The 5,684-nt window shown below is 38.0% G+C and overlaps 1 long non-coding RNA gene across 4 annotated transcripts; it reads right to left on the bottom strand.

The window, feature by feature from the left end:
• Positions 2,302-5,168, bottom strand: LOC109820455. 4 transcript variants are annotated; one of them, XR_002241862.1, is made up of 6 exons: positions 4,881-5,168; positions 3,579-4,798; positions 3,360-3,465; positions 2,848-2,915; positions 2,677-2,759; positions 2,302-2,586 (listed from the first exon to the last, which is right to left on the bottom strand). It is a non-coding gene; the product is annotated as an uncharacterized LOC109820455 (long non-coding RNA). The 4 variants fall into 4 exon arrangements; XR_002241861.1 differs by lacking the exon at positions 2,848-2,915 and having other exon boundaries at positions 3,579-3,707; positions 4,733-4,798; XR_002241860.1 differs by having other exon boundaries at positions 2,848-3,465.

The following is a 5,684-nucleotide window of genomic DNA, read 5'->3' as shown; positions in this document are numbered from 1 at the left end:
AAGTCAAAGTCATATTAAGATTTAAGACCGGCTGTCGGCCGCGAGGCATCTCCTTCGCCGATGTTTGCTCCTTGGGATTCATCGCCAGCCAGGATTACTTTTTCGCCCAGGGTAAAAAAAAAATCCTGGCTACGTCACTGTTGATGGCCTCCTTTGTTGTCATTTGGCGGGGCCCTCGTGAACCCTTCTCCTTCTATTACTCTTCTTCTCTGTTCTATCAACAGATAGCAAGTGAAGAGGAGAAAAACTGCACAAGTGCAGAGTCTTGTGGAGATAAGGTGAAGCGCAATCCTCGCCGACGATCAGCTCAGAGACACCATGGACTCCAACGGTGATGTCGGAGCAGTAATAGATGATTGCGGGGAGTATAGAACGCAAGAGATAGAACATGGTGGCAACGACCTAGCAAGACGGTGGCTTCTCTGCTCATTCAAAGCGGCATGCAGTAGACGCCAAAGACAATTGAAGCTGTTTGCGACTAGAGGACAGCTTAGGGCATGGAGTTTGGTACTTGCATAATTAAGGTAGCGGGCCTGGACTTTGCGGCCGGTGCGGCGCGAATAGATGATGGTTGAGGCTGCTTGCAACGGCGACGGTGAGGAGATTGTAACAGCTCCCGAGTTTGAGGTTGAATTCAATGGTCGTAGGTATTTGGAATCGGTTGAAAACATTGGGGATCTTGAAGGTGGTGACGGGTCATCCGTGATGATCTCCTTAATTAGCTTCTTCTCCTCATATCCATCATATGCTCACGTACAGATATAAATGAGAGAAAAACGCATAAAGTAATCAACAACAAGAGGCTAGCACTATATAAACATTTCATTGCCTTTTGTAATTAGCTTTGGGTTCTTTGTGAGCTTAATTAGCTTCGTCAACAGGAGTTGAGGGATACTGGGAGAGAGAGAGCGTGAAATTGAGGGGAGTTTGAGAGATTATTCTACATTAGGAAAAAGATTTATTGGTTTTATTTCAAAAAATTAACTTGAAAAATATTTATCTTCATGGTCTCTAGATTCTAAATTAAAATATTTCTTCATTTTATTTGATTCATAGCATATTTTGTTATGAAATACTTTTGTAATTATTGCATAATAAAATTTAATTTTTTTAAAATTATATTTAATTCTTTAACTTTTTTGAGGTGACTTCAAGAAAATTCACCTGTGATAAAAAGGCTTTCGAAAATTCTTTAATCTTTTTTTGAAAAAATGATTAAAAAAGAAAAAGAATATTCAACAGAGAAAAAAAAAGGAAAAGAAAAAAGGGAGCGGAGAAAAAAAACGGAAGGAAGAAAGAAAAAAGGCCGGAAAAAATCTGAAAAATAAATAGCGAAGGACTGGATATATAAGATTGGGAAAGTAGATTAGATAGTAGTAAAAATAGGAGATATGTTAGGCTAATTGATTCCCATAACAGTTAAGAAAGATTAAATTCATCTCAATCATTGAAATAAAATCAATGACCTAAAATGAAAGTAGTGACCTCTCCGCTTCTTTTTTGTAGTGGAGAGGATCTAAATGCAATGGTTAACAATTTAGCATATGTTTTGAATAAGAGACAAGGAAAGAAGAATTGATTAATGCCCGAAACATAGTAGTACACATGAACGTATGAGTTTTCTTGTTTTCCATCTAATACTCTACCTTATTTAACAGTTTCCCTTTGGTAGAAGATTTCCCCCAAGTACTCCAATACTATTTGAAAATAAATTTCTCATTTCAGCATAACTGTATAATTGATTTTAGTCTTAATATCAGAAAGTTCCCCTTAACTTTGAACTATTATCACTGGTACAAAATGAGGCATCCTAGACGGAAAATTCCGTCTAGAAAAACCATTTTTCCATTTAAGAAGACTATCCTAGACGGAATTCCGTCTAGGATGATCGTCCAATAAGTTGCCGTCTAGGATGCATTATCCTAGATAGAATTTTCGTCTAGAATGCATCATAGACGGATAATTCTAGACGGAAATAAAATCTGTCTAGAAAGCTTCCTAGACAGAATTTCCGTCTAGGATGTTTCTGTCTAGGAAGCATCCTAGACGAAAATTCCGTCTAGGATCCTAGACAGAAATCCGTCTAAAAAGCATCCTAGACGGAATTTCTGTCTAGGATGCGTGCTACAGTGTTTTTTTTTGGAACCTACCTTGTGCATTGAGTTACAAAGTGAGCATTCTGTCATTATACAAAATTAAAACCTATTTTGTACATTTTTGGGAACCTACTTTAAGCAAAAAAAAAAGATCAATTCTGCAAGTAAGATAATTGAGTTTTTAAATAATTTAATAATCTCTGTTAAAAAAATATATCCATCATTATACAACACATCAAAAACATTGAGTTACAAAGTGAGCAATAACAAAAAAATAAGGTTCCTCAATGCTCAGGCTCAGGCGTCCCAGGTTCCTCAACAATAGGCTCACAGATTTTAGGAGCAGTTTTTTTCCCTTATGTGCGTGCTCCCTTCAAGTTGAGGTAAGGGCATTGGGATGGGAACTGATCCATCAATTCTTGTGGAGAAAACAAGAATTGTTGAGCTCACCAAACATTTCTCATCTGGTCCTGGAAGAGAAAGCATTGCACTGCAAGACAAATTTGGTGCATCAATAATTTCCATTTTGTAATACTAGCAAGCATTTCAATGAAATTATTGTTTAAAGTGTATATCATACCTGGAAAATGCACTTGCAAAGTGTTTGCACTCTCCTCTCATTGGGCAAGCATTACAATTTGGCTTGCTCTTTGTATAGAAAACCTGCATGAAAACTCATAGAACTGATTAATCATGTATATGAATCGATTCATCACTTGCATATACTACCCGAAATAAGCTCAATAATCACCTTGCCAAAAGTAATTAACTGACAGTGCAACTCAAAGTGTCATACATCTGTCTGGTCCACATCTGGAACTATAGGTGCACATGAACAATAACTCAAACATAAATTCTTATACTTTCAAGAAAGGAAAGAAGGTTGAAACTGACAAATGTGTTGCCAATCCTTCTACAAGAACTACGTAAATTACCAGTTTGCAAACAACTTCAACCACATAACAAAACATGGATCCTGAAAATTTCCATCAACATGATACACCCCACAGTTTACAGGAGTTAAGCTGAATGAACAAAGTTCAAGGGGAATTATGTGCAAAACCTTTTAAAGTTCTGGGGCTTAAGTGAAATTAACCGGAACAAAGAACTTTAGCAGTCCAAACATTGATGAGGTAGATGTCAAGTTAAGCTACACATTTCTTCTTGAAACCTCCTAAATGGTCTTGTTAATCCTAATAATGAAATAATGAAGAACTAAAACCTCCTATTTCGTGTGAAAAAAATTGCCATACAAAACTTAACTGGTAAGAACTATTGCCCTGTGTTTTTTAGCGCACTTCACAACATTCCACAAGTGGGTTCGTGATGTTGGATCTAGTCTTGTGCTGGGCTCATCCAAGTAGACAACCTACAAGGATTCAAAATGCATATTAGCAATGCGACTCCATAATGTGATAAAAGTGAGGAAAAAAAAAAAGAAATAGCTAAGAGGAGCAATATGATAAATGATAATATATGTACTTTAGGATCACCAATCAAAGCAATGGCAACACTTAGTCTCCGCTTCATATCGCCACTGTATTGCCCTACTTGTTTATCAGCGACACCACCATGAAATAAATTCAGACTCTTCAGAGAATCTTCAACAGCCTGGAAAAAGGTTTAAAAGAGAAAATATTCATATTGCTCCTGGTGATATTGAGAAAGTGGTGCACGCAGAAGATTTTAGTACATGGTCATTCACTAGCCATTGAGGAAGCGTCATGCCAGAGTTCAATCTAGGACTTATCTTGAATTAATAATATAGTGAAGTTGATAGAAATGTTTAACCAGTTCCTCTTTAAGCATGATAATTTCTATCAGGAAAATCTAAAACCAAAGAAGCAACAATCTAAGTCGAGGGAAAGATGAACTTCTTCGCTCTGCAAAATAACTCGTACCCAAAGCGTGTGCTGCCCTTTTACACTGCTGGATACAATCTGGAATCTATTTACAGCAGCTAATTGGTGGTTACGGAACAAATCTAAAGCAAAAAGGGTATAATAACTGCATTGTTAGTAATAACATCAGATAATTTTTTGTCTGGTTGACCAATTCCTAGTAAGAGAATTGCAACCAACAAGAAGGAAATTATATTGCGAATTACAAGGTTATATCCTTTGTAGGACTGATCCCCGGTGATTATTTAATGTGAAGTGAAATAATTCCAAATTAAGCTAATTAAAGAAGGGTATCTCGACAAGCACAAGGAATATAAATAGTAAAACTATATTCTACTTAGTTAAAATTGGGACAAAACCAGAGCATCACATTGCGACTAACAGAGAACCTTACATCAATAATATTTTGGACATCACTCAGTTTTTGAATCTAGAATATGTAGGATGAAGGAGCGACGACATAATTTCTGTCAATTATCTGTCACCGTTCAAAAGAGTGAACAGTTGCAGATATGATGCGCACGAATAACAGTTCTCCTGAACTCAAGAATTAATCGGTTCTTACAAAAATAACTGGACATAGAAATGCCTGAACTGAGAAGCGCTAGACGTGCAATCTACCAGCTCAAATGAATGCGCACGAAATCACAAAGAAGTAGAACAATCCAAACAACACAGCCAATGCAAAAAAAATCGAGCCCCGATTTCAACCAAATAAATGCATAAGCATTTTACCAACAGAGCGGGATAAGGCTCGAACTCATCCTGTGTCCATACTTTGCCTGTCAAAGGCTCTGGAAGCTGCTCAAAAATTTTTTGATTAAACATCGCATTCACAAGAAACCCATTAAAATTTCAAGATCAAATTTGGCCAAAAACCAACCTCAAAATGGGGAGCTCTGAAGCCTGAAGAGACCCCAGTGGACTCAATTCTTGCTGCTCTGATTTGGACTCTGATCCTGTTGAGTTGCAGAGGGCGAGAGAAAGAGGGAAGAAGAGAAGGGGGATTGATGGATACGCCGGCGAGCTCTCGATCTTCAAAGCCTACTACAATCTCAAGAACGGGAACCGGTTCTCCTTCAAGCCCTACGTCAACGCGTCGACGGTGCCGAAGGAGACCGACGTGGAGGCGGAGGTGGGAGCGGAGGAGATGCAGATGAAGACGACGTAGAGTCGGGAAGGAGACCGACGTGGAGGCGGAGGTGGGAGCGGAGGAGATGCAGATGAAGACGACGTAGAGTCGGCGGCGGGAGCGGAGGAGGAGGAAGAAGATGGCCGAGGGATTAAAAAACACACTGCGTGGTTTAGACCACTGATGTGCAAAATTGCAATTAATGCTGTTAAGAGGGTTTTTTTATATAAAATTTCAAGGGGTTTTTTTTAAATAATACTTGAACTTAAGGGGCATTTCTAATATTTTATAAGTTGTGGGATGTTATCTGATAATCATCCGAAGTTAAGGGTTTTTTCCCGATTTTTAGCCTTGATTTTACTCCTGACGCACTCTTCACCATAGTCTTAAGAAAATTGCTTGAAGGTCTCTGGGTGTGTTTGGTAATCAAGGTGATTTTCTTGTTGTGTTTTTTTATAGAAAAACATCATGTCATGGTGTTTTTTTCAGAAGTGTTTTAAAAACAGCATTTTGAAAGTTATTGGTCAAACTAGTTTGACCATTTATATAGCGGCG

This window comes from Asparagus officinalis, chromosome 8 (assembly GCF_001876935.1).
Source record: "Asparagus officinalis chromosome 8, Aspof.V1, whole genome shotgun sequence".
Lineage (NCBI taxonomy): Eukaryota > Viridiplantae > Streptophyta > Magnoliopsida > Asparagales > Asparagaceae > Asparagus > Asparagus officinalis.
Note: the sequence above shows the minus strand (reverse complement) of the source record. Positions and strands in the feature narration are given on the sequence as shown.